This window comes from Rhinatrema bivittatum, chromosome 6 (genome assembly GCF_901001135.1).
Source record: "Rhinatrema bivittatum chromosome 6, aRhiBiv1.1, whole genome shotgun sequence".
Classification (NCBI taxonomy): domain Eukaryota; kingdom Metazoa; phylum Chordata; class Amphibia; order Gymnophiona; family Rhinatrematidae; genus Rhinatrema; species Rhinatrema bivittatum.
This window is the reverse complement of record NC_042620.1, coordinates 48,857,970-48,870,885: the sequence shown is the minus strand read 5'-3', so window position 1 is coordinate 48,870,885 and position 12,916 is coordinate 48,857,970. Positions and strand designations below refer to the sequence as shown.

Here is a 12,916-nt window from a genome sequence, read left to right as displayed (position 1 = left end):
TGCTAATGCTAATTACATCAACTTGAACAAAAACAGAGAAAAACAAGGCTAGTAGTTGACAAACTGGCCTTCCTTGTTGCCTTCAGATTATAGGAGGTAACAGAATGTGTAACACACCTACAACCCTTGCTCCCTCCCCCAGTGCCCCCTCACCCCTCTAACTATCACCCCCCGAAATTACCTTCACCCTATTTACCCTTTCCCTCCACCCCCTCTTCCTCCCTCCCTACCCTCCCCTCCATACTTCGTTCTCACGTGCACCTTCCCCCTGTTCTACTCTAAATAAGTTTCATATGCTAAGAGTATCAAGTGCACATGCCACTTAACATTGTATACTAGTTCATTTGCATTTCTATTCCTAATCGAATGCAAATAGTTGTAACGCTGCTTGTTAACTCTCCTCTCCTATACCTGTGTATTCATCCAGTTATCCCCTCCCCTGTTCATTGTAATTTCCTTTCCTTCTCAGTTTTTTGTAAACCGACATGATGTGTCCTACGAATGCCGGTATAAAAAAGTTTTTAAATAAATAAATAAATAAAACACCTCAGAAATTAAACACTGTTTCAACCACTCCCAAATGTTATCTGCAGGTTTGTAGTACATAAGAACATAAGAAATTGCCATGCTGGGTCAGACCAAGGGTCCATCAAGCCCAGCATCCTGTTTCCAACAGAGGCCAAAACCAGGCAACAAGAACCTGGCAATTACCCAAACACTAAGAAGAACCCATGCTACTGATGCAATTAATAGCAGTGGCTATTCCCTAAGTAAACTTGATTAATAGCCATTAATGGACTTCTTCTCCAAGAACTTATCCAAACCTTTTTTGAACCCAGCTAAACTAACTGCACTAACAACATCCTCTGGCAACAAATTCCAGAGCTTTATTGTGCGTTAAGTGAAAAAGAATTTTCTCCGATTAGTCTTAAATGTGCTACTTGCTAACTTCATGGAATGCCCCCTAGTCCTTCTATTATTCGAAAGTGTAAATAACCGATTCACATCTACTCGTTCAAGACCTCTCATGATCTTAACGACCTCTATCATAGCCCCCCTCAGCCGTCTCTTCTCAAAGCTGAACAGCCCTAACCTCTTCAGCCTTTCCTCATAGGGGAGCTGTTCCATCCCCTTTATCATTTTGGTTGCCCTTCTCCATCGCAATTATATCTTTTTTGAGATGTGGCAACCAGAATTGTACACAGTATTCAAGGTGCGGTCTCACCATGGAGCGATATAGAGACTCAGTAATTCAGTTATTGGCTTCTAAACCTACCACAAAATTTTCCAGACATAAGATTAGTGCTGAAATGAATAACTTTTCGTCTATAAGATTTACTGCCTTGTGTAATACACTCAGCCCAGCTGGGCCTTTGTTAACGACTGCAGATACTATTTTGCCAATCTACCTGGCCTTCTTTTTGCCAAATTGCTGAGAGATGCAGATAATCAATTCTCAGATGAACTCTGCAAAGTGTACCTTGGACCCCTGGCTTTCTTGGGTAGTTAAGGCCCTGAAAGTTCCCCTGTTTGAAACACTATCAGACATTCATATTGCTCTGAGAAAAGGAGTTTCACCAGGTCTGTTACAAAAAAAAAAAAAAAAAAGGGGGCTGTAATGCGACCAATTTTGAAAAAAAAAAAACCCCACAACATTAGAAAGCACAGACCCTCATAATTAATCGCCCTATTTCTAAATCTCCCCTTTTTGGGAAACATTATCAAACAGGCTGTACTAATTCAATTGCAGGAATGGGTGGAAAAAGAGCACCTTGTTGGATCCATTTCAATCCTGATTTCACAGGAGCACAGCATGGAGACCTTGTTGGTCTCCTATAAGGAGATCTGGATCATGGAGGGGAGGGGGGGGCTTTTCTGTAGGATTTCTCATCCAATTCTGACACCAATATCCATGCCATTCTTTTCAACCTCCTAAAAATTTCCAGGGACTGGTAGCATAATTCTCGATTGGCTCTCAGAGCGTTCTGTGCAGGTGGGAAGAGGCGGCGCTGTCTCTGGGTGGAGAATATCTTCATCCAGTGTTCCTCAGGGGGTCACTGATCTCCCCAGCACTGCACACATTGTATATATGCAGCTTTTGCGGAGGTACTGAACGCCCACAGTGGAAATGGCACCTGTGGTGCCAAATAGCACTCCTTGGCGCTCACCAGTGATGGATTGCATCTATGGCAGCAAATAATGCCGGGCCGAAGGCTGCTACAGTTCTTGACCATGACGAAGAAACTCGACAGCAAACAGAGCCATAGATGGCGTACCAGGTGCCTGTAGACAGACTGCCCATCAACACCAGATGACTCGCTAACACCAAAGGCCAAACATTTCTGAGGGTCAGCAGCACCAATGGAGTTTCCAGTGCCTGAAGGCATCAATGGTCCATCTGGACCGTTGACATCCACAGTGCCCAAAGGCAAGGGTCTCTGTGGCACAGACACACTACCAGGTGCCTCAAGGCACTGACACACCTCATTGGTGTCCTAAGAAACCAGTTATGGCCGGTGCCATTGATGGCTCCCCCTGAGGGCATCAGTGCTGCAAGCTCAATAGCATCTATTGCCAGCACTCATGGCAGACACTAGCCTCAACAGCAACACCGGCACATGTCAGTACCAATGATGCTCAAAGCTCCATGAGGCCTCCGATGCCCCATAACCCAGCGCGTTTGGCCGGCATCAAAGGCACACCAAGATGTCCATCGGTATTCCATTCGGACACCACAAAGGAGCCTGTCAGCACCCCCAATGCTCAATAGCCTAGAAGGCACCAGACCATGGTGCACTCTGGATGCATCGGCGTTCAAGGTTGATGATAGCCCCAGCGCTAGACTGCACCAAGGCCCAAAGACTCTTTCAACAGAGGGCTTCCATGTTGCTAGAGGAAGCTCAAAACCCTGTTCCCAAGTAGTCAACAGCTTTGAAGGCAACCAGGGTACTCTATTGTCATCCTGGTGCCCCCTATGGTGATTGTGCTTGGCATTGTTGATAGAGGCCACGAATGGAATCACTGGTGAATACACCCAATAGCCTCCATAACGCTCAATGGCATTGAGGGCAGCCACGTACATCTATAGCCTCAAAAACATTAAGGATGACCATTGTGCTCGATGGCAGTCCTGGTACTCAACATAGTCATGTCAGACCATTGGTATGATAACACAGACATGCATGGGCAATTGGCACCAAAGGTACAGCAGCAATGCTGCTTGCCCACTCTCTTGCTCACCCTCTCTCACAGGAGAATATACTGCCATCACTGGCAAGCAGGAGATGCTACATCGTCTAGTCCCGGGGGAATTCTGCACAGAAAATAGAGACCCTGGCATGCCGCGGAACGCGCTCCATTCGCGGCGAATATGAAGGCCCGGCACACCATTCACGGCAAAAAGGGAAGGCCCCCACTGCGAACGAAGCGCATCCCAAGGCACACATGGATGTGCTCTGTTCGCGGCATGCCGGTAAGAGAGGGGAGAGGAGGGTAGGTAAGAGGGGGTGGGGGGATGCTTGAGAGTGGGTTTCAGAGAGGGAACCTATATAAGGAGATTGTGAAGGAGTGTGTATGTGTGAGAGAGATTGGGAGCTTGTGTGTATGAAAAAGGTATGTGTATGTGAGGGTGCTAGTCTGTGTGAAGGGATTGTGTATGTATGAGACAACCTGTGTGAAGGGGTGCATGAGAAAGACATAGGTAGCCTGTGTGAGGATGTATGTGTGAAAGAGAAAGGGAGCTTGTGTCGGTGTGTATGCGAGAGGGCCCTGTATGAGGGGATGTGTGTGTGTGCGAGAGAGAGTGAGGAGGCCTGTATGAGGGTGTGTGTATGTGTATTAGAGAGAGGGAGCATGTGTGTGAGAGGGAGGGACAGAGGGAGCCTGTGTGAGGGGCAGTACTGAGGACACGGTCAAACTCTGGGACTGGCAATAGAGTGGAAGGGAGATGAGCCTAGAGGTGGAGGAGTTGGGGCCTGAGAGGGCAAAGTGACCAGGGGAGTAGGGAGAGCAAGTGGAAGGGACACTCTTACAGTGAATTTCTAGGCAAATTCTGCTCAAAATATTTAAAATTCTGCATCTTTAAGTAATAACTTTTTTCTGTATTAATTTAAAATGTAATTCCTTAAAGACTGTCAGGTAAATTGTATTATTTTGACCAATATAAAGTTTGCAGAATTTTAAGTTTTTGTGTGCAGAATTTTAAATTTTTTTGCCCAGGAGTAATAGTCCAGGGCTCCTGCCCATGGAGACTAGTTCCTTAGAATGTGGGGAGGATGCGCTCTCCACTCCCACAGGAACGGTGAAGCCCTTGATCCTTTCACTATCTGAGCCTCCATCACTTGCCGATTGATCAGTGAATCCACATGGAACCCCTGCCCGGGTAGAACTCAAGCAAGTTCCCAGGCTCAGTGGCCTACACAGATCACCCATAAATTGCATTCTGTTAGTCCTGCCAGCACCAGACAAAGGCACAGAGTAAGGAGAGGACACAAACAGAACTGCAGGTGCAGGATTTATTTATTAAGGGATAGAATTAGAGACTCTGCCAGGCTACACAACGATTAAGGGCCACCATGCCGTTGCCAAAGTTGAAAGGAAGAGAAAAATAAAAATAAAGATGCCCTAAGTTAAAAGAAATAGAAAAACAGCTTCAGCTCCAGAAAATATCAAACAAAAACTGTGAAAAAGACAGCAACGCTGAATACCAGGACCACTGCACCCGCGATTAAACCGCTAAGTGGGAAAAGAGACTGAAGGACTCTGCCTAGGGGGCAGAGTGATAACTACAGCTGCACATGCTCAGTAGAGCATGTTTGAAAGCTCTAGAATTTGAGATCAAAGTTCTGGGCCGGGCTCCATCCAGTGATGTCACCCACGTGTGAGGACTGTCAGCTTGCATGTCCTCAGAGAAAACCTAATCCTGGCTGTCCTTTTGTGGAAGGGTATGTGTGAGGAGACAAAGCGATTGAAACAGTGAAACAATACAAAAAAAAGTGTGAAGGGGGAGCACTAGAGACAGGGAAAAAAATTGGAAAAGAGGGGAGGGGTGAGGGGAGGAAAAAAATATGAAAGTGTGTGAAGAGAAGTGAGGGGAAAAGAGGGGGGAAGGGGAAAGCTGCAGCACTGTGTGTGTTTGAGGGGGAGGGGAGGGAACTGGTGTTACCAGCCTGGATGCTTTCCTGGGCTGTAGCCCCTGCTGTTTCTCCTACCAAATCCTGCTGTGTTCCCCCTGTCAGGGGCAGAAGTGTTCAAGTCCCCAGCCACAGGTGTCCAGTGACTTTGAGCTGTCTCCCAGGGGCCCTGCACAGCCAGAACCACAGGAGCAACAGGACTCTGAATCACCAAGAACCCTGCAGAAAATACTAAACAGAAAAAAAAAACCAAAGAAACAGATTCTATAGCTGAGTCATTCACTGTTACCCCTTACATATAGTACAGGTGTGAGATACTTAAAATAAGTATTCAGACTGAAGCACTGAATTTGGAGGTTTTACTAGAGCCTAGGTTGTCACTGAAACCCCATATTAAGACAGTAACCTGAAGGGTCTTTGATAAAACTTCCTCTGGTTAGGCAGTTTAATTATTTGCTTCCACTTTCTGGCCTGAGATCTGTGGTCCAGGGCAAGTATAACCCCATCTTAATAGGTCTCCCCCAATCCCCAATGAAAGCGCTGCAGCTGGTGCAGGATGCAACATTTCAGGACGTAGTTACCGGTCCATAATAGACTGTAATGGTTACCTATCTGCTTATGGATACGACGTAAAGGGCAAGCCTCTTAGTATTTGAAACCCCTGCTCACAGAATATTTACCAGGTCAGCATCTTCACTCTCCAGAGAAACTGTTTCTGTAGAGAGAGACGCTCGCCTGATTGATACAAGACACAGCTCATTTTCTCTAGCTGGGCCGATATGGTGGAACTCGTTCCCTCTTGATCTCAGGGAACATAAGCAATATTTGTCCGTCTGTAAAAGAGGGTCCTCTTTTTTGGAAGTTTTCCCCCATGAATGGTTGTTCAAAGTATACTTACTGTCTGTCAAGCTATTTTTAGGTAATACATGACTTAGAGTTGACAGCATATGAATTATGCATTTTACATGTATTTTGGTCTGTAAGTTTTGACTTTGCGAATGTTAAAATTTATGTTATTAAAAACTACAGAGAGAAAGTTGTATTTGGATCTGCAGAACAAATATGAAAAAAAAAGCTGAAAATATTCAAAGGATTTTGACAATGCAATTAAATCATTACAAACAGTTCTTCTTAGGATCGATATAAGTACTGAAAATAATATCAAGACATACCTGTCAACGGCAAACGTGGTTCTGGTGGTGCTGGCATGAAATACGCACCATATCTATCTACAGCAGCTGACAAACACAGAAAAGGCAGAACTGGCTGAAGGCTTACACAACACGGGCTGTCCAGGGCACGGAAAGGCTTCTCAGGCTCATGACCCACAGTCCCCGTGCACCAGCCGTTTCAATCCCTGCCTCGCTTTCTCTACCTTATGGCTCTCTCTGGTGGCAAACCGAGTCCAAGGTCGGTGAGCCCCGCTCATAGTAAATCCACAGAAACGGTTCTTTCCTCTGCTGCCCTTGCCATCTAACAAAGCCAGGGAACACCTATCGTCTCTGGAGGAAAAAAGAGAAAGGCAGCTGCAGCAACAAAACCTCACCCCCTGGATGGGTACAAGCCGCAACTAATGATTAATGCCTTCCCGCCTCTGGATACACCCGCCAGGCTCCGCTGCATCGTCTAACAGACTGCGACTCCAGCGCTCGCTGCTCCCCAGCCCTCTCCTCCCTCTCGTGCTGCTGCGCATGCGCAGACGGAGCAGGAGCTGGACTATTTTTAGGCTTTAGCTCGGGGGGGGAGGGGCGGCCTTTGGTCACCCTGCTCCTTTACTTGGAACTACGTTACTCTTCTTCTCCGTCCCCTTGATGGGGGTACAAAAACAGAGTAAAATAAATAAATAAATAAATAAATAAAATTGCAGCCTAAAACTAAAGCTGCAGAGACTCGGTCAGGGGTTGGAGGGGGCCTCAAGCCGCCTCTACCCCGTTTGAAAAAAGTCGTGTTTCCTCTCCGTGCTCCTTGGTGGGCACAAAAGGCTCCAGGACCAATTGGACCAGGCAAAAATAAGACTGCATCCAAGCTAGTGCAGCGAAAATAAAGGCTTCTTCCGAAAGTCTCTCTCCTTGCTTTATTCTATTTATGTATTTATTTAAAACTGCTTAATAATCACATATCTCAAGCTGATTTACAAACACTTTTCATAAAACAAATACTAAATACAATTAAAGCAAAAAAAAAAAATACAGTAATAACATTCTTTAACAAATTATAAAATAAAACAGCAACATTTAATGAGCCATCAGGAAAACCAATTAATGGTTCACAATGGATGACCTTAACCAGATCTTTAACTTTTCCCTAAATTTCAACCTATCCTGTTCTTCCTTCAATTCTTGAAGCAACCATTTCTCCCACAACATGGGGGAGTGCTAGGGGGAGGGGGGAGTGGGCCTGAGGGTGGGTTCCTTCTTTTTCTGCCAGCACAACCCATTTTCTATACCCACCCTGACCAGGTAAGCGTACCGGCTAGTTGGTTCCATCTCGCGTTCCTCTCCCTTCCGGATCACCGCCAGCTATGAAGGTAAGAGAGGTCGCATAGGCAGGGGGTTCGCCAGGGTGTGGACAGAACATAAACACACAACATTGGGGGGGTCCAAGATACAGGGAAAAGGGAAACCCAGAGTGGGCCTCTCAAAGTTCAGGAGGATGGGGAGGCCTCCTAGGCAAGGAGAGGGGAGAATGCCAATGTAAGAGGAAGGTCCCTGGCGCAGAGGGGGGGGGGTCCTCAGATTATTAAGAGGAATTTTTTTTTGCTCCAGAGTATGGGGATGGGAGGAGTCCCTAGCACATTGAAGGTGGGGTCTCTAGAGTATGGGGGTCCCCAGAGTATGGGTGGGAAATGCCAGAATATTGTAAGGGGGATAAATTCCAGAGTATGGGGAAGAGAGCAGGGGACTGCCCAGGGTATTTGGGGGGTGGGGGGTAGGCTCAAATGACAGAGCCCTAATCATTTTCCATCCCACCACCCCTTCCTCATCAGCCACAGGGTAGATGGTTCCCTCCCTCTCCTAGGGTTATCACCAGTTCTGGAGGGGTAAGGGGGGTGTTGTAAAATATCTCTAAATTAGAAAGGGAAGTCCCCAAAATATGGCAGGGTGTCTCCAGTTTCATCCCCATTCGTTAGTACCCCTGAAGTATGGGGCAGGGAGTAGGTTAAGACATTGAGGGGAGGGAGTTTCAATACAGAGGGGTTTCCCCAGAGTATGGGAAGGGAGGGGGAGCCACCTTCCACTCACCACTTTTTACCACCAGCCAATGTGCACCATGTAGCTGGTGCCTTCGTTCCTCCTTCACCTCGGGGGGAGGGGGGGGGGTGTGACGCTGGCTCCAGAGAGGTGAGAGGATTGCTCCCCCCATGATTCCTCCCTCCCGAGGGATACAGGGGGTAAAAATGGGGCCAGGGAAGGAGAAAGAAAAAAAAAGGGAGGGGGAGCACCCAAAATGAGAAAAAAGAGAAACAAATTAAAAGAAAAGCTAATTTCCAGGACTAAATGTAAAATAGGGAGGAGAGTAGGAGCAGCAGAGCACCCTGTCCACTGCTCACCGCCTTGCGAACTCTTCCACCCAGCCACAAGTGCACTTTCACACGGGTGCGTATCGTGGCCTTAAAACAGGGCCCGGCGGCACCACGCTGCCTGCTTGGCGGTGGACAGGAGACAGCTGAGCAGGGCATCCCTCGCACGCAGGGGTACCTTTCTGGCCGTGCACCCACAGATCAGGTGGTGAGGAATGAAATTAAACCAAAACCCCCAAGATAAAAAGATCAAGCAACAGAATGTTTCTATGATAAAGTGCATGAATTATTGCTCTTCTGTCCCTCCCAACGCAGCCTTTGGGGCGAAACACGGTGTCCGTGTCGGGGGACATCTTTTACTTATAATATGTGATTTGCTCAAGACACAGGAATTTGCTTTAAATAAAGTGGTTAAACATTATGAACTCCTAAGGACGTTTTACTCCTTCTGCACTCCTTCTGTTATTTGGAAGAAAAAGGCCACCAGGGGACATCATCGTGAAGCGGAGTCTGCATACAGAAAACTCTATAGGACCCGGCAACGGAAGATGTGCACCTAACTCCTCAGGCACACGAGGTCCTGTCTACCCTCCTCTAAGGGCAAGAGTCAGGACTCCCACAAAGACCCATACTTCTTACCTCCACCCCCTCTAAAAAAAAGAAAGAAAACTCTAGCATCTATCTTTGGGTGCAGGTGAGGAACTCTTGGGCCAGGTTCAAAGCAGTGATGTGGTGCTATAGCATGCTGCTTACTAGCTGGTTCACCACTAAGGCCTAACCACGGTGGGACATCAGTTGCATAAGTCCCCTCAGTGGCCTGAGGCGAACTTCAACCTTCTCTCCAAGCTCGAGCCAGTTGGCAGAGGCTGCAGTTTGCGTGAGGAAGAGGTGGACTGCCAGTACCCAAGGTTCTCCCTGCCCCATGATAGGTCAGGTGGAGCTTCCATCCTCTGCGGCCCTACGAAAAGGCTGGAGCACTTGGCCCAGTAGATCTCTGTCGAGGATGCCACCGAATAGACCTGCTCGCAGTCCTGCACCCTTCTCCAAGTCAGCCGGGTCCTGAGCCATGATGAGGACGTTGTTGGCAAAGGCTAACAGGGCAACCCGCATGTCGGGCTCTCGTAGCACTAGCCCGGTGAGCCACCTGCGCAGCAGACACAAGGACGGCTTGATGGCTAGCGTGTACAGCTGACCCGACTTGAGACACCCCCCACCATATCTTTCATCCAAATGCCAAAGTCGCCATTATGGACCAATTGATTTTAAGACACTGTACCCTCCAGTACAAGAGACAGAGGTGTCTCATGAATTCTAGCCTGAAGCCAAATACCAGCAAGGTCCTCATGAGATACTTGTGATCCACCATCAAAGGCTTTCTCCTGATCAAAGGACAAAAAGTCTTCAGACAGGCCACTCCTGCTAGCCAAATGTATCAGATCCCAGACCAAAAAGATGTTATTGAAAATGGTTCGTCAGCAGATCGTGCAGGTCTGGTCCGGGTGGATCACCTCCACCAACATGGACGCCAGCCACAGGAAAAGCACCTTGGCCAGGATCTTGTGGTCCATGCATAACAGGAAGTCCAGGTGCCAGTTCTATAGGTCACACAAGTCTCCCCCCCCCCCCCCCCCTTGGGCAAGAGGCTCAACATGGCGTGCCTGCAGGATAGGGGCAGGTGCCCGATCTCGAGGGCTTCATTTAGGACCTGCAGGGCGGTGAACCCGTCGATGCCCGGTGACTTCCCTCTAAGTATCTGCCCGAGAACCTCAGCAAGCTCTCCCAGGCTCGGGGGGGGGGGGGGGGGGAGGGTTCCTAGCCGAGCCTAGCTGGCGTCACTCACCACCGGAAGCCCCAGCCATAGAGTCCCGCAGGTGTCTGGGTCCATCAGGTCCAGCGAGAACAGATCCACAACAGAATCATGGATCTTCGCCTGGATCCTAACTGGCTCAGTGAAGGGGGTATTATCCACAGACAACAGGCATGTTATCTGCTACTTGTTCCCCCTCCACTCCTCCAACACATGGAAAAAGTGTGAACCGTGGGTCCATCTCCCCCAAGAGAGGGTGGATGGCAGGAGGGGTTGGGGGATTTGTGTCCTCAGGCAGAGAAGGCGGGGGGGGGGGGGGTCAACCCACTTCCTGCCAGGCAGGATCCTCTTCCACCAGAAGGGGAGAGGTCGGGAGTTTTATCTGGGGTGAGGGGGCGGAGCGGGACTTCCTTCACAGGCGGGAAGAAGCCATCCCCACAGAAGGAGCAGCATCTACCATAACAAGTGGGATAAGTAAACCTACCTGTCCCATGAATTCCTCTGCCGTCCTTCCCCTCGGTGGAAAGTTCAGCTGGGACCACAGAGCTAGTCCCCGGGGATGGATCTGGCTCCCCACCCTGGTCACCAGGCTGAGGCTCCGAAAGCTCGTCCCCCTTCGCCCACAACCTCCTTGAAGCCAGCCGCTTCTTCGTTCAGTGATGGCCGAGAAGGAGGGGGGTGCCTCAGTGACCTCTCGGACAGGACGGGGGCTCCCTATTGCTATCTAGGGACAGGGGAAGGAGGGAGAAGGTGGGCTCCCTATCGTTCTCCTCCTGTTCGAAGGAGAGGGTCTGAAGGTCCATTTTTTGCTTCTTCCCTTGGAGACGCATCCTCCTCTTTGCTGAAAGAGGATCAGCAAACTGCATTAGTGAAAGGAAATATGGTGGACTCAGCACCTCCATCTCCTTGCTCGCCTGTCCCATCTGCTCCACCTTCAGGTGGGGGGTGCCGCTCTCTCCCTCTTCACAGCTAGTTTTCAAGTGGGGGGGGGGGGGGGGAATGAGCAGCTGGTCAGAGGAGGAAGACGGCCCTATCACTCTGCCTGAAGGGTCCACCTCCCTCACCTGCCTCTGTCCCTGCTCCATCAAAGAGGCCCTGCAAAGGGGCCTCACACCTGGACCCGGAGTAGCATCTGCCACTGCAGCCATCGGGTTACCATTGCCCTCCTCCGAAATCATGACAGGAAGAACAGGGGATGGGTGGGGGGGGGGGGGGGGGAGATCAGTGATGCCTCCCCAGCCGATCTGCCCATTGCCCTCCTTGCTGGACCTACCGGCCGCCCTGCTTTCCTGCCTCTTCTCCCTGTACCTCTCCCTGGAGTTGGCTGGTGGGTAACAGGGTCTGGCTCGTCTTCAGCAGTGGGAAGGGGAATGGTGGAGCCCTTCTTGCACGGGACTGGGTCAGGTGGTCTCTTGCCTTCTGCAGCCCGTGTCGGGGGTCAGTGCCCACCCAGCGAGAGCTGCAGCTGGCCCATTGGGCCGATTGGGGGGCCTGGGGTTGGAGGTGGAAAGGCCAGAAAGTCCATCCGCACCTAGAGGAGGCTTGCTGCCCTCTCCCCCGACGTTCAGGGAGATGAGGCTGGGGCACAACGGGCGGGGGGAGCGCACCAACTTGTGGCAAAGGAAGCCTCGAGCCTCCTTCATGGAATCATCTTCCACCCCTGGGACTCCCCTCCATCCCCAGGCAGGTGAACCCCGGTCCTGCCTCCGGAAGGAGGAAACGGGCCTCAGCTCTCTCACCTGGTGTTCTGTTGGGAGAGCGGGGAGGGGGGGGGGTGATGAATTCCCCAGGTCACCGAGATCTTTAATAAGGGCATCTGGGAGGTGGGGGTGGCACATTACTGCAAAACCATATGGGTCCTCTTCCCCTTGATGGGTTGCGTCTGGTGGAAGACCTCCTCCACAAGAAGCCCTTTCTTCAACGGTTGTGTGGACTACCCGGAGGGAGTTGACAAAAAAGTACATCCTTGCCCTATTCCGCCACTACAAGCTTGTCCAGGGTGGCACTGTAGCGCTAGAGGGTCGAGCAAGGCCAGCATGTGGCAGTGAATGCAGTGCTTAAGGGGTGAGGCTGGAGGACCTGCCGCCGAGTACGTTCCCAAAGGGCTCCGGGGGCTCCAACCCGCACCACAGCTGCTGCAAAAGCCACGTAGGTGGACCCATGCCTGGGTGGGGGAGGGGTGTTGGCACCAGTGGTGGTACTGGTGATGGTGTAGGCACCGACACGCTAGCGGTTTTGGTGCTGCCCCCTAGTGGCGCTGCTAGTAGCTCCAGCAGTGACGCCACTGGTGGCACCGCTTGGCCATGTTTCAGGCTTCCTTTTCCTCTGGGGCGGGAAAGAGGGAAAAGGGACTTGGATGGAGAACCCCCCCCCCCCCTCCCCTATAGGAAGTGTGGAAGGGGAGAGAGGAGAGGTTGAGGCCCAAGGGTGGTGCCACCGGGGTTCCACTAAAAGGAA

General features: G+C 50.2%; 1 protein-coding gene across 3 annotated transcripts in view; it reads right to left on the bottom strand.

The window, feature by feature from the left end:
- The window catches only part of MGAT5 (alpha-1,6-mannosylglycoprotein 6-beta-N-acetylglucosaminyltransferase), a 422,238-nt gene extending 415,416 nt beyond the window's left edge, over window positions 1-6,822 (bottom strand). The window contains exon 1 of one of the 3 annotated variants that reach the window (XM_029605357.1): window positions 6,305-6,822. The gene's annotated coding sequence lies outside the window, so the exon portion shown is untranslated. The remainder of the gene's footprint in view (window positions 1-6,304) is intronic. The other 2 variants (XM_029605355.1, XM_029605356.1) reach the window with 2 other exon arrangements.
- Between the last annotated feature and the right edge of the window lie 6,094 nt (window positions 6,823-12,916).